The following is a 23,876-nucleotide window of genomic DNA, read 5'->3' as shown; positions in this document are numbered from 1 at the left end:
CAACAAAAATCACTATATATTCCCAGAAAATAGAAAAAAAAATAAGAAGAAGAAAATAGCGAATGTAAAGCTATTATTATGCCTGGGATACGATAAAATGGAACCGGAATCGAATATCGAACTTCCTAAGCGGATTTCTCGATGAAACGACATAAGCGGAAAATCGCAAATTAGAGGGTCTTAGAGAATGAATTCGGCTAAAATCTCGCCAGCTCACGGTACCGGCTCACGACAACAAAAATCGCTAAATGTTCCCAGAATATAGAAAAAAATAAGAAGAAGGAAATAGCGAATGTAAAGCTACTATTATGCCTGGGATATGATAAAATGGAACCGGAATCGAATTTCGAAATTCCTAAGCGGATTTCTCGATGAAACAGAAGCTTAACAGAAGCGGAAAATCGCAAATTAGAGTGTCTTAGAGAAGGAATTCGGCTAAAATCTCGTCAGCTCATTGCGGAGCAATGAGTCTCGTCCGTTTGCCCGTTTACGATCAAATTAGGCTACATTTTTGTCCAAATCCGGCAGTGCCTGAGCTACGTTGATTTCACATGTCTTATTTGGTCCCGATCGAGATTCAGATGATTTTAGCCGAAAATCGGCTGTCAACAAGTAATCAAGAATAGAAAAGAACGAAAAAGGATGCAACACGAGGACTTCCCATGGGTCACCCATCCTAGTACTGCTCTTGCCCAAGCACGCATAACTTCGGAGTTCTGATGGGATCCTATGCATTAGTGCTGGTATGATCGCACCCGACATTGAGTGGGATGTTTATTCTTATATCTCTCGAGCACATGTGGAGCGGGCAACGATGGACAACACGCGGCACGGCTCTCGCCCAATCAGAACCATGAAGTTAAGCGTTCTGGCGCGATGGCAGAGCTAGGATGGGTGACCTTCCTGGGAAGTCATTGTGTCGTGACCGTTTACGTAAATTATGGCTAAAACAGTCAAAATAATTGTTTTTAATGAGTTAACCGTCTCCGGAGTAATCATCGTCATACCCTTCCGCACAGAACCGGCTCACGGCAACAAAAATCGCTAAATGTTCCCAGAAAATAGAAAAAAAATAAGAAGAAGAAAATAGCGAATGTAAAACTATTATTATGCCTGAGATAAGATAAAATGGAAAAGGAAACGAATTTCGAACTTCCTAAGCGGATTTCTCGAGGAAACGGAAGCTTAACAGAAGCGGAAAATCGCAAATTAGAGGGTCTTAGAGAAGGAATTCAACTAAAATCTCGCCAGCTCATTGCGGAGTAATGATTCTCGTTCGTTTGCCCGTTTACAATCAAATTAGCCTACAATTTTGTCCAATTCCGGCAGTGCCCGAGCTACGTTGATTTCACATGTCTTATTTGGTCCCGATCGAGATTCAGATGATTTGAGCCGAAAATCGGCTGTCAACAAGTAATCAAAAATAGAAAAACACGAAAAGGGGTGCAACACGAGGGCTTCCCAGGGGGTCACACATCCTAGTACTGCTCTTGCCCAAGCACGCTTAACTTCGGAGTTCTGACGGGATTCGGTGCATGAGTGGTGGTATGATCGCACCCGACATTGAGTGGGATGTTTATTCTTATATCTTTCGAGTACGTGTGGAGCAGGCGACGATGGACAACACGTGGCACTGCTCTCGCCCAATCAGAACCATGAAGTTAAGAGTTAGGATGGGTGACCTCTCTGAGAAGTCCTCGTGTTGCGACCGTTTACGTAAATTATGGATAAAACAGTCGAAATAATTGTTTTTAATGAGTTAACCGTCTCCGGAGTAATTTGCGTCATACCCTTCCGAACAAAACCGGCTCACGGCAAAAAAAATCTCTAAATGTTCCCAGAAAATAGAAAAAAAAATAAGAAGAAGAAAATAGCGAATGTAAAGCTATTATTATGCCTGAGATACGATAAAATGGAACAGGAATCGAATTTCGAACATTCTAAGCGGATTTCTCGAGGAAACGGAAGCTTAAAAGAAGCAGAAAATCGCAAAGTAGAGGGTTTTAGAGAAGGAATTCGGCTAAAATCTCGCCAGCTCGTTGCAGAGTAATGAGTCTCGTTCGTTTGCCCGTTTACAATCAAATTAGCCTACAAATTTGTCCAAATCCGGCAGTGCCCGAGCTATGTTGATTTCACATTTCTTATTTGGTCCCGATCGAGATTCAGATGATTTGAACCGAAAATCGCCTGTCAACAAGTAATCAAAAATAGAAAAACACGAAAAGGGGTGCAACACGAGGACTTCCCAGCGGGTCACCCATCCTAGTACTGCTCTCGCCCAATCACGCTTAACTCCGGAGTTCTAATGGGATCCGGTGCATTAGTGCTAGCATGATAGCACCCGACATTGAGTGGGATGTTTATTCTTATATCTCTCGAGTACGTGTGGAGCGGGCGACGATGGACAACACGCGGCATAGCTCACGACCAATCAGAACGATGAAGTTAAGCGTTCTGGCGCGATGGTAGAGCTAGGATGGGTGACCTCCCTAGGAAGTCCTCGTGTCGGACCGTTTATGTAAATTATAGCTAAAACAGTCGAAATAATTGTTTTTAATGAGTTAACCATCTCCAGATTAATCTGCGTCATACTCTTTTCCGCACAGAACCGGCTCACGATAACAAAAATCGCTAAATGTTCCCAAAAAATAAAAAAAAATAAGAAGAAGAAAATAGCGAATGTAAAGCTATTATTATGCCTGGGATACCATAAGATGGAACCAGAATCGAATTTCGGACTTCCTAAGCGGATTTCTCGAGGAAACGGAAGTTTAACAGTCAAATTAGCCTACAATTTTGTCCAAATCCGGCAGTGCCCGAGCTACGTTGATTTCACATGTCTTATCTACTCCCGATAGAGATTTAGATGATTTGAGCTGAAAATCGTCTGTCAACAAGTAATCAAAAATAGAAAAACACGAAAAAAGGTGCAACACGAGGGCTTCCCAGGGGGTCACACATCCTAGTACTGCTCTCGCCCAAGCACGCTTAACTTCGAAATTCTGAAGGGATCCGGTGCATTATTGCTAGTATGATCGCACCCGACATTGAGTGGATTTTTAAATTTAGATCTTTCGAGTACGTGTGGAGCGTGCAACGATGGACAACACGCGGCACTACTCTCCCCCAATAAGAACCATGAAGTTAAGCGTTCTGGCGCGATGGCAAAGATAGGATGGGTGACCTTCCTGGGAAGTCCTCGTGTCACGACCGTATACGTAAATTATGGCTAAAACAGTCGAAATAATTGTTTTTAATGAGTTAACCGTCTCCGGAGTAATCTGCGACATACCCTTCCTCACAGAACCAGCTCACAGCAACAAAAATCGCTAAATGTTCCCTGAAAATAGAAAAAAAATAAGAAGAAGAAAATAGCGAATGTAAAGCTATTATTATGCATGAGATACGAGAAAATGGAATAGGAATCGAATTTCGAACTTCTTAATCGGATTTCTCGATGAAACGGAAGCTTAACTGAAGCGGAAAATCGTAAATTAGAGGGCTTTAGAGAAGGAATTCGGCTAAAATCTCGATCCGCAATGAGCCTCGTTCGTTGCCCGTTTACAATCAAATTAGGCTACAATTTTGTCAAAATCCGGCAGTGCCCGAGCTACGTTGATTTCACAAGTTTTATCTGGTCCCGATCGAGATTCAGATTATTTTAGCCGAAAATCGGCTGTCAACAAGTAATCAAAAATAGAAAAACACAAAAAGGAGTGCAACACGAGAACTTCCCAAGGGGTCACCCATCCTAGTGCTGTACTCGCCCAAGCACGCTTAACATCGGAGTTCTGATGGGATCCGGTGCATTAGTTCTAGTATGATAGCATCCGACATTGTGTGGGATGTTTATTCTTATATCTCTCGAGTACGTGTGGAGCGGGCGACGATGGACAACACGCGGTACAGCTCTCGCACAATCAGAACCATGAAGTTATGCGTTCTGGCGCGATGGCAGAGCTTGGATGGGTGACCTCCCTGGGAAGTTCTCGTGTCGCGACCGTTTACGTAAATTATGGCTAAAACAGTCGAAATAATTGTTTTTAATGAGTTAACCCTCTCCGGAGTAATCTGCGTCATAACCTTCCGCACAGAACCGGCTCACGGCAACAAAAATCGCTAAATGTTCCCAGAAAATAGAAAAAAAATAAGAAGAAAAAAATATCGAATGTAAAGTTATTATTATGCCTGAGATACGATAAAATGGAACAGGAATCGAATTTGGAACTTTCTAAGCGGATTTCTCGAGGAAACAGAAGCTTAACAGAAGCGGAAAATCGCAAATTAGAGGGTCTTAGAGAAGGAATTCGGCTAAAATCTCGCCAGCTCATTGCGTAGTAATGAGTCTCGTTCGTTTGCCCGTTTACAATCAAATTAGGCTACAATTTTGTCCGAATCCGGTTGTGCCCGAGCTACGTTGATTTCACATGTCTTATTTGGTCCCGATCGAGATTCAGATGATTTGAGCCGAAAATCGTCTGTCAACAAGTAATCAAAAACAGAAAAACACGAAAAGAGGTGCAACACGAGGGCTTCCCAGTGTCACCCATCCTAGTACTGCACTCGCCCAAGCACGCTTAACTTCGGAGCTCTGATAGGATCCAGTGCATTAGTGCTGGTATGATCGCACCTGACATTGAGTAGGATGTTTATTCTTATATCCCTCAAGTATGTGTGGAGCGAGCGGCGATGGACAACACGCGGCACTGCTCTCGCCCAATCAGAACTATGAAGTTTGCGTTCTAGCGCGATGGCAGAGCTAGGATGAGTGACCTCCCTGGGAAGTCCTTGTGTCGCGACCGTTTACGTAAATTATGCCTAAAACAGTCGAAATAATTGTTTTAATGAGTAAACCGTCTCCGGAGTAATCTGCGTCATACCCTTCTGCACAGAACCGGCTCACTACAATAAAAATCGCTAAATGTTCCTAGAAAATAGAAAAAAAATAAGAAGAAGAAAATAGCGAATGTAAAGCTATTATTATGCCTGAGATACGATAAAATGGAACAAGAATCGAATTTCGAACTTCCTAAGCGGATTTCTAGAGGAAACAGAAACTTAACAGAAGCGGAAAATTTCAAATTAGAGGGTCTTAGAGAAGGAATTCGGCTAAAATCTTGTCAGCTCATTGCGGAGTAATGAGTCTCATTTTTTTGCCCGTTTACAATCAAATTAGGCTACAATTTTGTTTAAATCCGACAGTGCCCGAGCTACGTTGATTTCACATGTCTTATCTAGTCCCGATCGAGATTCAGATGATTTGAGCCGAAAATCGTCTGTCAACAAGTAATCAAAAATAGATTAACACGAAAAAAGGTGCAACATGAGGACTTCCCAGAGGGTCACCCATCCTAGTACTGCTCTAGCCCAAGCACGGTTGACTTCGGAGTTCTGTTGGGATCCGGTGCATTAGTGCTGGTATGATTGCACTCGACATTGAGTGGGATTTTTATTCTTATATCCCTCGAGTACGTATGGAGCGGGCGGCGATGGACAACATGCGGTACTGCTCTCTCCCAATAAGAACCATGAAGTTAAGCGTTCTAGCGCGATGGCAGAGCTATGATGGGTGACCTCCCTGGGAAGTCCTCGTGTCGCGACCGTTTACGTAAATTATGGCTAAAACAGTCGAAATAATTGTTTTTAATGAGTTAATCGAATCCGGAGTAATCTACGTCATACCCTGCCGCACAGAACCGGCTTACGACTACAAAAATCGCTAAATGTTCCTAGAAAATAGAAAAAAAATAAGAAGAAAAAAATAGAGAATGTAAAGCTATTATTATGCCTGTGATACGATAAAATGGAACCGAAATCGAATTTCGAACTTCCTAAGCGGATTTCTCGAGGAAACGGAAGCTTAACAGAAGCAGAAAATCGCAAATTAGAGGGTCTTAGAGAAGGAATTCTGCTAAAATCTCGTCATCTCATTGTGGAGTAATGAGTCTCGTTCGTTTGCCTGTTTACAATCAAATTAGGCTACAATTTTGTCCAAATCCGGCATATCCCTAGCTACGTTGATTTCACATGCCTTATCTGGTCACGATCGAGATTCAAACGATTTGAGCCAAAAATCGGCTGTCAACACGTAATCAAAAATAGAAAATCTCGAAAAGGGGTGCAACACGAGGACTTATTAGGGGTCATCCATCCTAGCACTGCTCTTGCCCAAGCACGCTTAACTTCGGAGTTCTGATGGGATCCGGTGCATTAGTTCTGGTATGATCGCACTCGACATTGAGTGGGATGTTTATTCTTATATCTCCCGAGTACGTGTGGAGCGGGCGAATATGGACAACACGCGGCACTGTTCTCGCCCAGTAAGAACCATGAAGTTAAGCGTTCTGGCGCGATGGCAGAGCTAGGATGGGTGACCTTCCTGGGAAGTCCTCGTGTTGCGACCGTTTACGTAAATTATGGCTAAAACAGTCGAAATAATTGTTTTTAATGAGTTAACCGGCTCGGGAGTAATCTCTGTCATACCCTTCCGCACAGAACCGGCTCACGGCAACAAAAATCGCTAAAAGTTCCCAGAAAATAGAAAAAAAAATAAGAAGAAGAAAATATCGAATGTAAAGCTATTATTATGCCTGAAATACGATAAAATGGAACAGGAATCGAATTTCAAACTTTCTTAGAGGATTTCTCGAGGAAACAAAAGCTTAACAAAAGCGAAAAATAGCAAATTAGAGGGTCTTAGAAAAGGAAATCGGCTAAAATCTCGCCAGCTCATTGCATAGTAATAAGTCTCGTTCGTTTGCTCGTTTACAATCAAATTAGGCTACAATTTTGTCCAAATCCGGCAGTGCCCGAGCTACGTTGATTTCACATGTCTTATCTGGTCCCGATCGAGATTCAGATGATTTGAGCCGAAAATTGTCTGTCAACAAGTAATCAAAAATAGAAAAACACGAAAAGAGGTGCAACACGAGGACTTCCCAAGGGTCACCCATCCTAGTACAGCACTCGCCCAAGCACGCTTAACTTCGGAGTTCTGATGGGATCCAGTGCACTAGTGCTGGTATGATCGCACCTGCCATTGAGTAGGATGTTTATTCTTATATCCCTCGAGTACGTGTGGAGCGGGCGGCGATGGACAACACGCGGCACTGCTCTCTCCTAATCATAACCATGAAGTTAAGCGTTCTCGCGCGATGGTAGAGATAGGATGGGTGACCACCCTGGGAAGTCCTCGTGTCGCGACCGTTTACGTAAATTATGGCTAAAACAGTCGAAATAATTGTTTTAATGAGTTAACCGTCTCCGGAGTAATCTGCGTCATACCCTTCCCCACAGAACCGGCTCACGACAACAAAAATCGCTAAATGTTCCCACAAAATAGAAAAAAAAATAAGAAAAAGAAAATAACGAATGTAAAGCTATTATTATGCCTGGGATACGATAAAATGGAACCAGAATCGAATTTCAAACTTCCTAAGCGGATTTCTCAAGGAAACGGAAGCTTAACAGAAGCGGAAAATCGCAAATTAGAGAGTCTTAGAGAAGAAATTCGGCTAAAATCTCGTCAGCTCATTGCGGAGAAATGAGTCTCGTTCGTTTGCCCGTTTACAATCAAATTAGCCTACAATTTTGTCCAATTCCGGCAGTGCCCGAGCTACGTTGATTTCACATTTCTTATTTGGTCCCGATCGAGATTCAGATGATTTGAGCCGAAAATCGGCTGTCAACAAGTAATCAAAAATAGAAAAACACGAAAAGGGGTGCAACACGAGGGCTTCCCAGGGGGTCACACATCTTAGTACTGCTCTTGCCCAAGCACGCTTAACTTCGGAGTTCTGACGGGATTCGGTGCATGAGTGCTGGTATGATCGCACCCGACATTGAGTGGGATGTTTATTCTTATATCTTTCGAGTACGTGTGGAGCAGGCGACGATGGACAACACGTGGCACTGCTCTCGCCCAATCAGAACCATGAAGTTAAGAGTTAGGATGGGTGACCTCTCTGAGAAGTCCTCGTGTTGCGACCGTTTACGTAAATTATGGATAAAACAGTCGAAATAATTGTTTTTAATGAGTTAACCGTCTCCGGAGTAATTTGCGTCATACCCTTCCGCACAAAACCGGCTCACGGCAAAAAAAATCTCTAAATGTTCCCAGAAAATAGAAAAAAAAATAAGAAGAAGAAAATAGCGAATGTAAAGCTATTATTATGCCTGGCATACGATAAAATGGAACAGGAATCGAATTTCGAACATTCTAAGCGGATTTCTCGAGGAAACGGAAGCTTAAAAGAAGCAGAAAATCGCAAAGTAGAGGGTTTTAGAGAAGGAATTCGGCTAAAATCTCGCCAGCTCGTTGCAGAGTAATGAGTCTCGTTCGTTTGCCCGTTTACAATCAAATTAGCCTACAAATTTGTCCAAATCCGGCAGTGCCCGAGCTATGTTGATTTCACATTTCTTATTTGGTCCCGATCGAGATTCAGATGATTTGAACCGAAAATCTCCTGTCAACAAGTAATCAAAAATAGAAAAACACGAAAAGGGGTGCAACAGGAGGACTTGCCAGCGGGTCACCCATCCTAGTACTGCTCTCGCCCAATCACGCTTAACTCCGGAGTTCTGATGGGATCCGGTGCATTAGTGCTAGCATGATAGCACCCGACATTGAGTGGGATGTTTATTCTTATATCTCTCGAGTACGTGTGGAGCGGGCGACGATGGACAACACGCGGCACAGCTCACGACCAATCAGAACGATGAAGTTAAGCGTTCTGGCGCGATGGTAGAGCTAGGATGGGTGACCTCCCTAGGAAGTCCTCGTGTCGGACCGTTTATGTAAATTATAGCTAAAACAGTCGAAATAATTGTTTTTAATGAGTTAACCATCTCCAGATTAATCTGCGTCATACTCTTTTCCGCACAGAACCGGCTCACGATAACAAAAATCGCTAAATGTTCCCAAAAAATAAAAAAAAATAAGAAGAAGAAAATAGCGAATGTAAAGCTATTATTATGCCTGGGATACCATAAGATGGAACCAGAATCGAATTTCGGACTTCCTAAGCGGATTTCTCGAGGAAACGGAAGTTTAACAGTCAAATTAGCCTACAATTTTGTCCAAATCCGGCAGTGCCCGAGCTACGTTGATTTCACATGTCTTATCTACTCCGGATAGAGATTTAGATGATTTGAGCCGAAAATCGTCTGTCAACAAGTAATCAAAAATAGAAAAACACGAAAAAGGGTGCAACACGAGGGCTTCCCAGGGGGTCACACATCCTAGTACTGCTCTCGCCCAAGCACGCTTAACTTCGAAATTCTGAAGGGATCCGGTGCATTATTGCTAGTATGATCGCACCCGACATTGAGTGGATTTTTAATTTTGGATCTTTCGAGTACGTGTGGAGCGTGCAACGATGGACAACACGCGGCACTACTCTCCCCCAATAAGAACCATGAAGTTAAGCGTTCTGGCGCGATGGCAAAGATAGGATGGGTGACCTTCCTGGGAAGTCCTCGTGTCACGACCGTATACGTAAATTATGGCTAAAACAGTCGAAATAATTGTTTTTAATGAGTTAACCGTCTCCAGAGTAATCTGCGACATACCCTTCCTCACAGAACCAGCTCACAGCAACAAAAATCGCTATATGTTCCCAGAAAATAGAAAAAAAATAAGAAGAAGAAAATAGCGAATGTAAAGCTATTATTATGCATGAGATACGAGAAAATGGAATAGGAATCGAATTTCGAACTTCTTAATCGGATTTCTCGATGAAACGGAAGCTTAACTGAAGCGGAAAATCGTAAATTAGAGGGCTTTAGAGAAGGAATTCGGCTAAAATCTCGATCCGCAATGAGCCTCGTTCGTTGCCCGTTTACAATCAAATTAGGCTACAATTTTGTCAAAATCCGGCAGTGCCCGAGCTACGTTGATTTCACAAGTTTTATCTGGTCCCGATCGAGATTCAGATTATTTTAGCCGAAAATCGGCTGTCAACAAGTAATCAAAAATAGAAAAACACAAAAAGGAGTGCAACACGAGAACTTCCCAAGGGGTCACCCATCCTAGTGCTGTGTACTCGCCCAAGCACGCTTAACATCGGAGTTCTGATGGGATCCGGTGCATTAGTTCTAGTATGATAGCATCCGACATTGTGTGGGATGTTTATTCTTATATCTCTCGAGTACGTGTGGAGCGGGCGACGATGGACAACACGCGGTACTGCTCTCGCACAATCAGAACCATGAAGTTAAGCGTTCTGGCGCGATGGCAGAGCTAGGATGGGTGACCTCCCTGGGAAGTTCTCGTGTCGCGACCGTTTACATAAATTATGGCTAAAACAGTCGAAATAATTGTTTTTAATGAGTTAACCCTCTCCGGAGTAATCTGCGTCATAACCTTCCGCACAGAACCGGCTCACGGCAACAAAAATCGCTAAATGTTCCCAGAAAATAGAAAAAAAATAAGAAGAAAAAAATATCGAATGTAAAGCTATTATTATGCCTGAGATACGATAAAATGGAACAGGAATCGAATTTGGAACTTTCTAAGCGGATTTCTCGAGGAAACAGAAGCTTAACAGAAGCGGAAAATCGCAAATTCGAGGGTCTTAGAGAAGGAATTCGGCTAAAATCTCGCCAGCTCATTGCGTAGTAATGAGTCTCGTTCGTTTGCCCGTTTACAATCAAATTAGGCTACAATTTTGTCCGAATCCGGTTGTGCCCGAGCTACGTTGATTTCACATGTCTTATTTGGTCCCGATCGAGATTCAGATGATTTGAGCCGAAAATCGTCTGTCAACAAGTAATCAAAAACAGAAAAACACGAAAAGAGGTGCAACACGAGGGCTTCCCAGTGTCACCCATCCTAGTACTGCACTCGCCCAAGCACGCTTAACTTCGGAGCTCTGATAGGATCCAGTGCATTAGTGCTGGTATGATCGCACCTGACATTGAGTAGGATGTTTATTCTTATATCCCTCAAGTATGTGTGGAGCGAGCGGCGATGGACAACACGCGGCACTGCTCTCGCCCAATCAGAACTATGAAGTTTGCGTTCTAGCGCGATGGCAGAGCTAGGATGAGTGACCTCCCTGGGAAGTCCTTGTGTCGCGACCGTTTACGTAAATTATGCCTAAAACAGTCGAAATAATTGTTTTAACGAGTAAACCGTCTCCGGAGTAATCTGCGTCATACCCTTCTGCACAGAACCGGCTCACTACAATAAAAATCGCTAAATGTTCCTAGAAAATAGAAAAAAAAATAAGAAGAAGAAAATAGCGAATGTAAAGCTATTATTATGCCTGAGATACGATAAAATGGAACAAGAATCGAATTTCGAACTTCCTAAGCGGATTTCTAGAGGAAACAGAAACTTAACAGAAGCGGAAAATTTCAAATTAGAGGGTCTTAGAGAAGGAATTCGGCTAAAATCTTGTCAGCTCATTGCGGAGTAATGAGTCTCATTTTTTTGCCCGTTTACAATCAAATTAGGCTACAATTTTGTTTTAATCCGACAGTGCCCGAGCTACGTTGATTTCACATGTCTTATCTAGTCCCGATCGAGATTCAGATGATTTGAGCCGAAAATCGTCTGTCAACAAGTAATCAAAAATAGATTAACACGAAAAAAGGTGCAACATGAGGACTTCCCAGAGGGTCACCCATCCTAGTACTGCTCTAGCCCAAGCACGGTTGACTTCGGAGTTCTGTTGGGATCCGGTGCATTAGTGCTGGTATGATTGCACTCGACATTTAGTGGGATTTTTATTCTTATATCCCTCGAGTACGTGTGGAGCGGGCGGCGATGGACAACATGCGGCACTGCTCTCTCCCAATAAGAACCATGAAGTTAAGCGTTCTAGCGCGATGGCAGAGCTATGATGGGTGACCTCCCTGGGAAGTCCTCGTGTCGCGACCGTTTACGTAAATTATGGCTAAAACAGTCGAAATAATTGTTTTTAATGAGTTAATCGAATCCGGAGTAATCTACGTCATACCCTGCCGCACAGAACCGGCTCACGACTACAAAAATCGCTAAATGTTCCTAGAAAATAGAAAAAAAATAAGAAGAAAAAAATAGAGAATGTAAAGCTATTATTATGCCTGGGATACGATAAAATGGAACCGAAATCGAATTTCGAACTTTCTAAGCGGATTTCTCGAGGAAACGGAAGCTTAACAGAAGCAGAAAATCGCAAATTAGAGGGTCTTAGAGAAGGAATTCTGCTAAAATCTCGTCATCTCATTGTGGAGTAATGAGTCTCGTTCGTTTGCCTGTTTACAATCAAATTAGGCTACAATTTTGTCCAAATCCGGCATATCCCGAGCTACGTTGATTTCACATGCCTTATCTGGTCACGATCGAGATTCAGATGATTTGAGCCAAAAATCGGCTGTCAACACGTAATCAAAAATAGAAAATCTCGAAAAGGGGTGCAACACGAGGACTTATTAGGGGTCACCCATCCTAGCACTGCTCTTGCCCAAGCACGCTTAACTTCGGAGTTCTGATGGGATCCGGTGCATTAGTTCTGGTATGATCGCACCCGACATTGAGTGGGATGTTTATTCTTATATCTCCCGAGTACGTGTGGAGCGGGCGAATATGGACAACACGCGGCACTGTTCTCGCCCAATAAGAACCATGAAGTTAAGCGTTCTGGCGCGATGGCAGAGCTAGGATGGGTGACCTTCCTGGGAAGTCCTCTTGTTGCGACCGTTTACGTAAATTATGGTTAAAACAGTCGAAATAATTGTTTTTAATGAGTTAACCGGCTCGGGAGTAATCTCCGTCATACCCTTCCGCACAGAACCGGCTCACGGCAACAAAAATCGCTAAAAGTTCCCAGAAAATAGAAAAAAAAATAAGAAGAAGAAAATATCGAATGTAAAGCTATTATTATGCCTGAAATACGATAAAATGGAACAGGAATCGAATTTCAAACTTTCTTAGAGGATTTCTCGAGGAAACAAAAGCTTAACAAAAGCGAAAAATCGCAAATTAGAGGGTCTTAGAAAAGGAAATCGGCTAAAATCTCGCCAGCTCATTGCATAGTAATAAGTCTCGTTCGTTTGCTCGTTTACAATCAAATTAGGCTACAATTTTGTCCAAATCTGGCAGTGCCCGAGCTACGTTGATTTCACATGTCTTATCTGGTCCCGATCGAGATTCAGATGATTTGAGCCGAAAATTGTCTGTCAACAAGTAATCAAAAATAGAAAAACACGAAAAGAGGTGCAACACGAGGACTTCCCAAGGGTCACCCATCCTAGTACAGCACTCGCCCAAGCACGCTTAACTTCGGAGTTCTGATGGGATCCAGTGCACTAGTGCTGGTATGATCGTACCTGCCATTGAGTAGGATGTTTATTCTTATATCCCTCGAGTACGTGTGGAGCGGGCGGCGATGGACAACACGGGGCACTGCTCTCGCCCAATCAGAACCATGAAGTTTGCGTTTTGGCGCGATGGCAGAGCTAGGATGGGTGACCTCCCTGGGAAGTCCTCGTGTCGCGACCGTTTACGTAAATTATGGCTAAAACAGTCGAAATAATTGTTTTAATGAGTTAACCGTCTCCGGAGTAATCTGCGTCATACCCTTCCCCACAGAACCGGCTCACGACAACAAAAATCGCTAAATGTTCCCACAAAATAGAAAAAAAAATAAGAAAAAGAAAATAACGAATGTAAAGCTATTATTATGCCTGGGATACGATAAAATGGAACCAGAATCGAATTTCAAACTTCCTAAGCGGATTTCTCAAGGAAACGGAAGCTTAACAGAAGCGGAAAATCGCAAATTAGAGAGTCTTAGAGAAGAAATTCGGCTAAAATCTCGTCAGCTCATTGCGGAGAAATGAGTCTCGTTCGTTTGCCCGTTTACAATCAAATTAGGCTACAATTTTGTCCAAATCCGGTAGTGCCTGAGCTATGTTGATTTCACATGTCTTATCTGGTCCCGATCGAGATTCAGATGATTTGAGCCGAAAATCGTCTGTCAACAAGTAATCAAAAATAGAAAAACACGAAAAGGGGTGCATCACGAGGACTTCCCAGGGGGTCACCCATCCCTGTACTGCTCTCGCCCAAGCACCCTTAACTTCGGAGTTCTGATGGGATCCGGTTCATTACTGCTGGTATGATCGCACTCGAAATTGAGTGGGATTTTTATTGTTATATCCCTCGAGTACGTATGGAGTCGGCGGCGATAGACAACATTTGGCAATGCTCTCGTCCAATCAGAACAATAAAGTTAACCGTTCTGGCGCGATGCCCAAGCTATGATGGGTGACCTCCTTGGGAAGTCCTGAAGTCACGACCGTTTACGTAATTTATGGGTAAAACAGTCGAAATAATTGTTTTTAATGAGTTAAACGTCTCCGGAGTAATCTACGTCATACCTTTCCGCTCAGAACCAGCTCACGACAACAGAAATCGCTAAATGTTCCCAGAAAATAGAAAAAAATAAGAATAAGAAAAAATCGAATGTAAATCTATTATTATGCTTGGGATACGATAAAATGGAACCGGAATCGAATTTCAAACTTCCTAAGCGGATTTCACGAGGAAACGGAAGCTTAACAGAAACGGAAAATCGCAAATTAGAGGGTCTTCGAGAAGGAATTCGGATAAAATCTCGCCAGTACATTGCGGAGCAATGAGTCTCGTTCATTTGCCTGTTCACAATCAAATTATGCTACAATTTTGTCCAAATCCGACAGTGCCCGAGCTACGTTTATTTCACATGTCTTATCTGGTCCCAATCGAGATTCAGATGATTTGAGCCGAAAATCGTCTGTCAACAAGTAATCAAAAATAGAAAAACACGAAAAGGGGTGCAACACGAGGACATTAAGTGGGATGTTTATTCTTATATCTCTCGAGCACGTGTGGAGCAGGCGGCGATGGACAACACGCGGCACTGCTCTAGCCCAATCAGAACCATGAAGTTAAGCGTTCTGGTGCGACGACAGAGCTAAGATGGGTGATCTCCCTGGGAATTCCTCGTGTCGCGACCGTTTACATAAATTATTGCTAAAACAGTCGAAATAATTGTTTTTAATGAGTTAATCGTCTCCGGAATAATCTGCGTCATACCCTTCCGCACTTAACCAGCTTACGACAACAAAAATCGCTAAATGTTCATAGAAAATAGAAAAAAAAATAAGAAGTAGAAAATAGCGAAAGTAAAGCTATTATTATGCTTGGGATACGATAAAATGGAACCGGAGTCGAATTTCGGACTTCCTAAGCGAATTTCCCGAGGAAACGGAAGCTTAACAGAAGCGGAAAATCGCAAATTAGAGGGTCTTAGAGAATGAATTTGGCTAAAATCTTGCCAGCTCATTGCGAAGCAATGAATCTCGTTCGTTTGCCAGTTTACAATCAAATTAGCCTACAATTTTGTCCAAATCCGGCAGTTCTCGAGCTACGTTGATTTCACATGTTTTATCTGGTCCCGATCGAGATTCAGATGATTTGAGCCGAAAATAGTCTGTCAACAAGTAATCAAAAATATAAAAACACGAAAAAGGGTGCAACCAAGGACTTCCCAGGGGGTCACCCATCCTAGTACTGCTCTCGCACAAGCACGCATAACTTAGGAGTTTTGATGGGATCCGGTGCTTTAGTGCTAGTATGATCGCACCCGACATTGAGTGTGATGTTTATTCTTATATCCCTCGAGTACTTGTGGAGTGGGCGACGATAGACAACACGCGGCACTTCTCTCGCCCAATCAGAACCATGAAGCTAAGTGTTCTGGCGCGATGGCAGAGCGAGGATGGGTGACCTCCCTGGGCAGTCCTCTTGTCGCGATCGTTTATGTAAATTAAGGCTAAAAGAGTCGAAATATTTGTTTTTAATGAGTAAAACGTCTCCGGAGTAATCTGCGTCATACCCTTCTGCACAGAACCGGTTCACGACAACAAAAATCTCTAAATTTTCCCAGAAAATAGAAAAAAAATAAGTAGAAAAAAATAGCGAATGTAAAGCTATTATTATGCCTGGGATACGATAAAATGGAACCGGAGTCGAATTTCGGACTTCCTAAGTGAATTTCTCGAGGAAACAACAGCTTAACAGAAGCGAAAAATCGCAAATTAGAGGGTCTTAGCGAAGGAATTTGGCTAAAATCTTGCCAGCTCTTTGCTGAGCAATGAGTCTCGTTCGTTTGCCCGTTTACAATCAAATTAGGCAAATATTTTGTCCAAATCCGGCAGTGACCGAGCTACGTTGATTTCACATGTCTTATCTGGTCCCGATCGAGATTCAGATGATTTGAGCCGAAAATCGTCTGTCAACAAGTAATCAAAAATAGAAAAACACGAAAAAGGGTGCAACACGAGGACTTCCCAGGGGGTCACTCATCCTAGTACTGCTTTCGCCCAAGCATGCTTAACTTCGGAGTTCTGATGAGATCCGGTGCATTAGTGCTGGTATGATCGGACCCGACATTGAGAGGGATTTAAATTCTTATATACCTCGAGTACGTGTTGAGCGGGCGGCGATGGACAACACGCGGCACTGCTCTCGCCCAATCAGAACCTTGAAGTTAAGCGTTCTGGCGCGATGGAAGAGCTAGGATGGGTGACCTCCCTGGGAAGTCCTCGTGTCACGATCGTTTACTTAAATTATAGCTAAAACAGTAGAAATAATTGTTTTTAATTAGTTAATCTTCTCTGGAGTAATCTGAGTCATACCCTTCCGCACAGAACCGACTCACGACAACAAAAATCGCTAAATGTTCCCAGAAAATAGAAAAAAAATAAGAATGTCTCAGTTGGTCCCGATCGAGATTCAGATGATTTGAGCCGAAAATCGTCTGTCGACAAGTAATCAAAAATAGAAAAACACGAAAAGGGGTGCAACACGAGGACTTCTTAATGGGTCACCCATCCTAGTAATGTTGTCGCCCAAGCACGCTTAACTTCAGGGTTTTGATGGGATCCGGTGCATTAGTGCTGGTATAATCACACTCGACATTCAGTGGGATTTTTATTCTTATATCTCTCGAGTACGTGTGGAGCGGATGGCGATGGACAACACCCGGCACTTCTCTCGCCTAATCAGAACCATGAAGTTAAGCGTTCTGGCACGATGGCAGAGCTTGGATGGGTGACCTCCCTCGGAATTCCTTGTGTCGCGACCGTTTACGTAAATTACTGATAAAACAGTCGAAATAATTGTTTTTAATGAGTTAACCGTCTCCGCAGTAATCTGCGTCATAGAAAAAAATTAAGAATAAGAAAATAACGAATGCAAAGCTATTATTATGCCTGAGATAAGATAAAATGGAACCGGAATCGAATTTCGAACTTCCTAAGCGGATTTCTCTAGGAAACGGAAGCTTAACAGAAGCGAAAAATCGCAAATTAGAGGGTCTTAGATAAGGAATTCGGTTAAAATCTCGCCAGTTCATTGCAGAGTAATAAGTCTCGTTCGTTTGCCCGTTTACAATTAAATTAGCCTACAATTTTGTCCAAATCCGGCAGTGCCCGAGCTACGTTGATTTCCCATGTCTTATCTGGTCCCGATCAAGATTCAGATGATTTGAGCCGAAAATCGTCTATCAACAAGTAATCAAAAATACAAAAACACGAAAAGGGGTGCAACACGAGTACTTCCAAGGGGTCACCCATTCTAGTACTGCTCTCGCCCAAGCACGCTTAACTTCGGAGTTCTGATAAGATCCGGTGCATTAGTGCTGGTATGATCGCACCCGACATTGAGTGGGAAGTTTATTCTTATATCCCTTGAGTACGTAGGAGCGGGCGGCGATGGACAACACTCGGCACTGCTCTCGCCCAATAAGAACCATGAAGTTAAGCGTTCTAGCGCGATGGAAGAGCTAGGATGGGTGACACTCCCTGGTAAATCCTCGTGTCGCGATCGTTTACGTAAATTATGGCTAAAACAGTCGAAATATTTGTTTTTAATGAGTTAACCGTCTCCAGAGTAATCTGCATCATACCCTTCCGCACAGAACCGGCTCACGACAACAAAAATCGCTAAATGTTCCCAGAAAAAAGAAAAAAATAAGAAGAAGAAAATAGCGAATGTAAAGCTATTATTATGCCTGAGATAAGATAAAATGGAACCGGAATCGAATTTCGAACTTCCTAAGCGGATTTCTCGAGGAAACGGAAGCCTAACAGAAGTTGAAAATCTCAAATTAGAGGGTCTTAGAGAAGGAATTAGGCTAAAATCTCGCCACCTCGTTTCGGAGTGTTGAGTCTCGTTCGTTTGCCCGTTTACAATCAAATTAGCCTACAATTTTGTCTAAATCCGGCAGTGCCCGATCTACGTTGATTTCACATGTCTTATCTGGTCCCGATCGAGATTCAGATGATTTGAGCCGAAAATCGTCTGTCAAAAAGTAATCAAAAATAGAAAAACACGAAAATGGGTGCAACACGAGGACTTCCAAGGGGGTCACCCATCCTAGTACTGCTCTCGCCCAAGCACGCTTAACTTCGGAGTTCTTATGGGATCCAGTGCATTAGTGCTGGTATGATCGCACCCGACATTGAATGTGATGTTTATTCTTATATCTCTTGAGTACGTGTGGAGCTGGCGGCGATGGACAACACGCTGCACTGCTCTCGCTCAATCAGAACAATGAAGTTAAGCGTTCTAGCGCGATGAAAGAGCTAGGATGGGTGACCTCCCTGGGAAGTTCTCGTGTCGCGATCGTTTACTTAAATTATGGCTAAAATAGTCGAAATAATTGTTTTTAATTAGTTAATCGTCTCCGGAGTAATCTGCATCATACCCTTCTGCACAGAACCGGCTCACGACAACAAAAATCGCTAAATGTTCCCAGAAAATAGAAAAAAAATAAGAATGTCTTATTTGGTTCCGATCGAGATTCAGATGATTTGAGCCGAAAATCGTCTGTCAACAAGTAATCAAAAATAGAAAAACACGAAAAGGGGTGCAACACCAGGACTTCTTAATGGGTCACCCATCCTAGTACTGCTGTCGCCCAAGCACGCTTAAATTCGGAGTTCTGCTGGGATCCAGTGCATTAGTGCTGGTATAATCGCACTCGAAATTCAGTGGGATTGTTATTCTTATATCTCTCGAGTACATGTGGAGCGGACGGCGATGGACAACACATGGCACTTCTCTCGCCCAATCAGAACCATGAAGTTAAGCGTTCTAGCACGATGGCAGACCTAGGATGGGTGGACTCCCTCGAAAGTCCTCGTGACGCGACCGTTTACGTAAATTATGGATAAAACAATCGAAATAATTATTTTTATTGAGTTAACCGTCTCCGGAGTAATCTGCGTCATACCCTTCCGCACATAACCGGCTTACGGCAACAAAAATTGTTAAATGTTCCCAGAAAATAGAAAAAAATTAAGAATAAGAAAATAACTAATGTAAAGCTATTATTATGCCTGAGATAAGATAAAATGGAACCGGAATCGAATTTCAAACTTCCTAAGAGGATTTCTCGAGGAAACGGAAGCTTAACAGAAGCGGAAAATCGCAAATTAGAGTGTCTTAGAGAAGAAATTCGGCTAAAATCTCGCCAGCTCATTGCGGAACAATCAAATTTGGTTACAATTTTGTCAAAATCCGGCAGTGCCCGAGCTACGTTGATTTCACATGTCTTATCTGGTCCCGATCGAGATTCAGATGATTTGACCCGAAAATCGTCTGTCAACAAGTAATCAAAAATAGAAAAACACGAAAAGGGGTGCAACACGAGGACTTCCCAGGTGGTAACCCATCCTAGTACAGCTCTCGCCCAAGCACGCTTAACTTCGGAGTTCTAATACGATCCGGTGCATTACTGCTGGTATGACCGCACCTGACATTGAGTGGGATATTTATTCTTATATCCATCGAGTACGTAGGAGCAGGCGGTGATGGACAACACTCGGCACTGCTCTCTCCCAATCAGAACCATGAAGTTAAGCGTTGTGGCGCGATGGAAGAGCTAGGATGGGTGACACTCCCTGGTAAATCATTGTGTCGTGATCATTTACGTAAATTATGGCTAAAACAGTCGAAATATTTGTATTAATAAGTTAACCGTCTCCGGAGTAATCTTCGTCATACCCTTCCGCATAAAACCGGCTCACGACAACAAAAATTGCTAAATGTTCCCAGAAAATAGAAAAAAAATTAAGAAGAAGAAAATAGCGAATGTAAAGCTATTATTATGCCTAGGATATGATAAAATGAAACTGGAATCGAATTTCGGACTTCCTAAGCGGATTTCTCGAGGAAACAGAAGCTTAACAGAAGCGGAAAATCGCAAATTAGAGGGTCTTAGAGAAGGAATTCGGCTAAAATCTCGTCAACTCATTGCGGAGTAATGAGTCTCGTTCGTTTGCCCGTTTACAATCAAATTATCCTACAATTTTGTCCAAATCCGGCAGTGCCCGAGTTACGTTGATTTCCCAAGTCTTATATGGTCCCGATCGAGATTCAGATGATTTGAGCCAAAAATTTTCTGTCAACAAGTAATCAAAAATAGAAAAACACGAAAAGGGGTGCAACACGAGGACTTCCCAGAGGGTCACCCATCCTAGTACGGCTCTCGCCCAAGCACGCTTAACTTCGGTGTTCTGATGGGATCCGGTGCATTAGTGTTGTTATGATCGCACCTTACATTGTGTAGGATGTTTATTCTTATATACCTCGAGTACGTTTGGAGCGGACGGCGATGGACAACACGCGGCACTGCTCTCGTCCAATCAGAACCATGAAGTTAGCGTTCTGGTGCGATAGCAGAGCTAGGATGGGTGACCTCCCTGTGAAGTCCTCGTGTCGTGACCATTTACGTAAATTATGGATAAAACAGTCGAAAATTGTTTTTAATGAGTTAACCGTCTCTGGAGTAATCTCCGTCATACCCTTCCGCACAGTACCGACTCACGACAACAAAAATCGCAAAATGTTCCCAGAATTATAGAAAAAAAAATAAGAATAAGAAAATAGCGAATGTAAAGCCATTATTAAGCCTGAGATACGATAAAATGGAACCAGAATCGAATTTCAAACTTCCTTAGCGGATTTCTCGAGGAAACGGAATCTTAACAGAAGCGAAAAATCGCAAATTAGAGTGTTTTGGAGAAGAAATTCGGCTAAAATCTCGTCAGCTCATCGCGGAGTAATGAGTCTCGTTCGTTTGCCCGTTTACAATCAAATTAGGCTACAATTTTGTCCAAATCCGGCAGTGCCCGAGCTACGTCGATTTCACATGTCTTATCTGGTCCCGATCGAGATTCAGATGATTTGAGCCAAAAATCGTATGTCAACAAGAAACCAAAAATATAAAAACACGAAAAGGGGTGCAACACGAGGACTTCCCAAGGGGTCACCCATCCTAGTACTGCTCTCGCCCAAGCATGCTTAACTTCGGAGTTCTGATGGGATTTTTATTCTTATATCCCTCGAGTACGTGTGGAGCAGGCGGCGATGGACAACACGCAGTACTGCTCTCGCCCAATAAGAACCATGAAGTTAAGCGTTCTGTCGCGATGGCTGAGCTAGGATTGGTGACCTCCCTGGGCAGTCCTCGTGTCGCGACCGCTTACGTAAATTATGGCTAAAACATTCGAAATAATTGTTTTTAATGAGTTAACCATTTTCGGAGTAATCTTCGTCATATCCTTCTGCACAGAACCGGCTCACGACAATAAAAACCGCTAAATGTTCCCAGAAAATAGAAAAAAAATAAGAAGAAGAAAATAGCGAATGTAAAGCTATTATTATGCTTGGTATACGATAAAATGGAACCGAAATCGAATTTCAAACTTCCTAAGAAGATTTCTCGAGGAAACGAAAGATTAACAAAAGCGGAAAATCGCAAATTAGAGGGTCTTAGAGAAGGAATTCGTCTAAAATCTTGCCACCTCGTTGCGGAGTAATGAGGCTCGTTCGTTTGCCCGTTTACAATCAAATTAGCCTACAATTTTTTTCAAATCCGGCAGTGCCCGAACTACGTTGATTTCACATGTCTTATCCGGTCTCAATCGAGATTCAGATGATTTGAGCCTAAAATCGTCTGTCAACAAGTAATCAAAAATAGAAAAACACGAAAAGGGGTGCAACACGAGGACTTCTTAGGGGGTCATCCATCCTAGTACTTCTCTCGCCCAGGCACGCTTAACTTGGTAGTTCTGATGGGATCCGGTGCATTAGTGCTGGTATGATCATACCAGACATTGACTGGGATGTTTATTCTTATATCCCTCGAGTACGTGTGGACCGGGCTGCGATGGACAACACGCGGCACTTCTCTCGCCCAATCAGAACCATGAAGTTAAGCGTTCTGGCGCGATGGCAGAGCTAGGATGGGTGACCTCCCTGGGCAGTCCTCGTGTCGCGACCGTTTACGTAAATTATGGCTAAAACAGTCAAAATAATTGTTTTTCATGAGTTAACCGTCTCCGTAGTAATCTGCGTCATACCTTTCCGCACAGAACCGGATCACGACAACAAAAATCCCTAAATGTTCCCAGAAAATAGAAAAAAAAAACAAGAAGAAGAAAATAGCGAATGTAAAGCTCTTATTATGACAGAGATATGATAAAATGGAACCAGAATCAAATTTCGAACTTCCTAAACGAATTTCTTGAGGAAACGGAAGCTTAACAGAAGCGGAAAATAGCAAATTAGAGGCTCTTAGAGAAGGAATTCGGCTAAAATCTTGCCAGCTCATTGCGGAGTAATGAGTCTCGTTCGATTGCCCGTTTACAATCAAATTAGGCTACAATTTTGTCCAAATCCGGCAGTGCCCGAGCTACGTTGATTTCACATGTCTTATCTGGTCCCGATCGAGATTCAGATGATTTGAGCCGAAAATCGTCTGTCAACAAGTAATCAAAAATAGAAAAACACGAAAAGGGGTGCAACACAATGACTTCTGTTGCGACTTTGATTGTTGCACTCCCAAGAGCTGGTTGTCCACAAGTAGTATAATTCGGTGAGTCCGAATATCGTATCACAGGGAAGCTAAGGTAATTACAATCCACTACAATGTCTTTTTGTTTTGTTTTTGTCTTTTGGTTCTTTTTAATTTAATTGTTTGAATCTTTAATGGGTAAATTTTAATTGTTCAAATTTTAATGTAAGTAGTTGAGATTAAAGGATCCACTCTTGGTATTTTAATAAAGTTAACATTAACGAACCAATATGAAACCCACTTAATCAAATGGTTCCAATATATTAAATAATCATAATTTATATTATGTTATATATTATTATCTTATAAGTATAATATATACTAAAACTTTAAATTGGTCAAGTATTTATTGTGCTATATATATTTGTAAACACTAAATCAAGGTTCCCACTTTAAATGGTTGGTAAAACCAAACTACATTTAAATGGTACCAAGAAATTAATATTATGATATATTTATATATATAATCAAGGTTCTCACTTTAAAATGGTTGGTAAAACAAACTAACATTTAAAATGGTCACCAAGAAATTAATATTATAATATATTCATATATAATAGAATCAAGGCATCCCACTTTAAATGGTTGTAATACCAAACTACATTAAATGGTCCAAGAATTTAGTGTACATATAGCAACAATAAATCAAAACTCCCCACTTATAAGTATGGTATAAAAAATGCTTAAAGAAATAAATATAATATAAACATAATAATGATTAAATAATATAAAACATAGATTCTTACCTTTTAGTAACCTTATTATCATGCCAAGAGTTTCAGCTTTTCATCTCAACTTTAGGAAGTTAGCTATTCATTATTCAAAGTGTAAACTTTGATATGAAATTCATGCTAATTATATTTAAATGAAGAAATAAAGGAAACATACAAGAAAATTATGAACTCAAAGGTTTTTTCATAGAATGAGGGATATCTCAATACATTACAATGCACCCCTATTTATAGCCAATTTGGGGAGACA

The 23,876-nt window shown here is 42.1% G+C and overlaps 21 non-coding genes and 6 pseudogenes across 21 annotated transcripts; all 27 read right to left on the bottom strand.

The window, feature by feature from the left end:
• Positions 1 to 639: 639 nt before the first annotated feature.
• On the bottom strand, positions 640 to 757 carry LOC142509290 (5S ribosomal RNA). Its single transcript, XR_012807473.1, has one exon. It is a non-coding gene; the product is annotated as a 5S ribosomal RNA (ribosomal RNA).
• A 683-nt stretch (positions 758 to 1,440) lies between these two features.
• LOC142509155 (5S ribosomal RNA) lies at positions 1,441 to 1,559 on the bottom strand. Its single transcript, XR_012807342.1, has one exon. It is a non-coding gene; the product is annotated as a 5S ribosomal RNA (ribosomal RNA).
• Positions 1,560 to 2,224: 665 nt separating this feature from the next.
• On the bottom strand, positions 2,225 to 2,343 carry LOC142507855 (5S ribosomal RNA). Its single transcript, XR_012806097.1, has one exon. It is a non-coding gene; the product is annotated as a 5S ribosomal RNA (ribosomal RNA).
• Positions 2,344 to 2,924: 581 nt separating this feature from the next.
• On the bottom strand, positions 2,925 to 3,043 carry LOC142509904 (5S ribosomal RNA). Its single transcript, XR_012808050.1, has one exon. It is a non-coding gene; the product is annotated as a 5S ribosomal RNA (ribosomal RNA).
• Positions 3,044 to 3,713: 670 nt separating this feature from the next.
• LOC142510218 (5S ribosomal RNA) lies at positions 3,714 to 3,832 on the bottom strand. Its single transcript, XR_012808343.1, has one exon. It is a non-coding gene; the product is annotated as a 5S ribosomal RNA (ribosomal RNA).
• Positions 3,833 to 4,515: 683 nt separating this feature from the next.
• LOC142509577 (5S ribosomal RNA) lies at positions 4,516 to 4,632 on the bottom strand. Its single transcript, XR_012807744.1, has one exon. It is a non-coding gene; the product is annotated as a 5S ribosomal RNA (ribosomal RNA).
• Positions 4,633 to 5,313: 681 nt separating this feature from the next.
• LOC142509903 (5S ribosomal RNA) lies at positions 5,314 to 5,432 on the bottom strand. The gene has a single exon (XR_012808049.1). It is a non-coding gene; the product is annotated as a 5S ribosomal RNA (ribosomal RNA).
• Positions 5,433 to 6,115: 683 nt separating this feature from the next.
• On the bottom strand, positions 6,116 to 6,233 carry LOC142511464 (5S ribosomal RNA; annotated as a pseudogene).
• A 684-nt stretch (positions 6,234 to 6,917) lies between these two features.
• On the bottom strand, positions 6,918 to 7,035 carry LOC142516231 (5S ribosomal RNA). The gene has a single exon (XR_012812036.1). It is a non-coding gene; the product is annotated as a 5S ribosomal RNA (ribosomal RNA).
• A 683-nt stretch (positions 7,036 to 7,718) lies between these two features.
• Positions 7,719 to 7,837, bottom strand: LOC142507057 (5S ribosomal RNA). Its single transcript, XR_012805323.1, has one exon. It is a non-coding gene; the product is annotated as a 5S ribosomal RNA (ribosomal RNA).
• Positions 7,838 to 8,502: 665 nt separating this feature from the next.
• On the bottom strand, positions 8,503 to 8,621 carry LOC142511758 (5S ribosomal RNA; annotated as a pseudogene).
• Positions 8,622 to 9,202: 581 nt separating this feature from the next.
• Positions 9,203 to 9,321, bottom strand: LOC142509108 (5S ribosomal RNA). The gene has a single exon (XR_012807296.1). It is a non-coding gene; the product is annotated as a 5S ribosomal RNA (ribosomal RNA).
• A 670-nt stretch (positions 9,322 to 9,991) lies between these two features.
• LOC142511653 (5S ribosomal RNA) lies at positions 9,992 to 10,112 on the bottom strand (annotated as a pseudogene).
• Positions 10,113 to 10,795: 683 nt separating this feature from the next.
• On the bottom strand, positions 10,796 to 10,912 carry LOC142509576 (5S ribosomal RNA). Its single transcript, XR_012807743.1, has one exon. It is a non-coding gene; the product is annotated as a 5S ribosomal RNA (ribosomal RNA).
• A 682-nt stretch (positions 10,913 to 11,594) lies between these two features.
• Positions 11,595 to 11,713, bottom strand: LOC142509901 (5S ribosomal RNA). Its single transcript, XR_012808047.1, has one exon. It is a non-coding gene; the product is annotated as a 5S ribosomal RNA (ribosomal RNA).
• Positions 11,714 to 12,396: 683 nt separating this feature from the next.
• On the bottom strand, positions 12,397 to 12,514 carry LOC142509723 (5S ribosomal RNA). The gene has a single exon (XR_012807881.1). It is a non-coding gene; the product is annotated as a 5S ribosomal RNA (ribosomal RNA).
• A 684-nt stretch (positions 12,515 to 13,198) lies between these two features.
• Positions 13,199 to 13,316, bottom strand: LOC142507500 (5S ribosomal RNA). The gene has a single exon (XR_012805756.1). It is a non-coding gene; the product is annotated as a 5S ribosomal RNA (ribosomal RNA).
• Positions 13,317 to 13,998: 682 nt separating this feature from the next.
• LOC142507551 (5S ribosomal RNA) lies at positions 13,999 to 14,117 on the bottom strand. Its single transcript, XR_012805806.1, has one exon. It is a non-coding gene; the product is annotated as a 5S ribosomal RNA (ribosomal RNA).
• Positions 14,118 to 15,498: 1,381 nt separating this feature from the next.
• Positions 15,499 to 15,616, bottom strand: LOC142511908 (5S ribosomal RNA; annotated as a pseudogene).
• A 683-nt stretch (positions 15,617 to 16,299) lies between these two features.
• On the bottom strand, positions 16,300 to 16,418 carry LOC142507779 (5S ribosomal RNA). The gene has a single exon (XR_012806026.1). It is a non-coding gene; the product is annotated as a 5S ribosomal RNA (ribosomal RNA).
• Positions 16,419 to 16,827: 409 nt separating this feature from the next.
• Positions 16,828 to 16,946, bottom strand: LOC142512365 (5S ribosomal RNA; annotated as a pseudogene).
• A 625-nt stretch (positions 16,947 to 17,571) lies between these two features.
• LOC142516747 (5S ribosomal RNA) lies at positions 17,572 to 17,689 on the bottom strand. The gene has a single exon (XR_012812526.1). It is a non-coding gene; the product is annotated as a 5S ribosomal RNA (ribosomal RNA).
• Positions 17,690 to 18,371: 682 nt separating this feature from the next.
• Positions 18,372 to 18,490, bottom strand: LOC142513645 (5S ribosomal RNA). Its single transcript, XR_012809581.1, has one exon. It is a non-coding gene; the product is annotated as a 5S ribosomal RNA (ribosomal RNA).
• Positions 18,491 to 18,899: 409 nt separating this feature from the next.
• LOC142511970 (5S ribosomal RNA) lies at positions 18,900 to 19,018 on the bottom strand (annotated as a pseudogene).
• Positions 19,019 to 19,673: 655 nt separating this feature from the next.
• On the bottom strand, positions 19,674 to 19,792 carry LOC142508445 (5S ribosomal RNA). Its single transcript, XR_012806656.1, has one exon. It is a non-coding gene; the product is annotated as a 5S ribosomal RNA (ribosomal RNA).
• Positions 19,793 to 20,475: 683 nt separating this feature from the next.
• LOC142508987 (5S ribosomal RNA) lies at positions 20,476 to 20,594 on the bottom strand. Its single transcript, XR_012807181.1, has one exon. It is a non-coding gene; the product is annotated as a 5S ribosomal RNA (ribosomal RNA).
• A 1,438-nt stretch (positions 20,595 to 22,032) lies between these two features.
• LOC142510545 (5S ribosomal RNA) lies at positions 22,033 to 22,151 on the bottom strand. Its single transcript, XR_012808652.1, has one exon. It is a non-coding gene; the product is annotated as a 5S ribosomal RNA (ribosomal RNA).
• Positions 22,152 to 23,876: the final 1,725 nt, after the last annotated feature.

Source organism: Primulina tabacum, chromosome 10, assembly GCF_025594145.1.
Source record: "Primulina tabacum isolate GXHZ01 chromosome 10, ASM2559414v2, whole genome shotgun sequence".
Taxonomy (NCBI): Eukaryota; Viridiplantae; Streptophyta; class Magnoliopsida; order Lamiales; family Gesneriaceae; genus Primulina; species Primulina tabacum.
The sequence above is the reverse complement of the archived record's forward strand: the minus strand, read 5'-3'. Positions and strand labels throughout refer to the sequence as shown.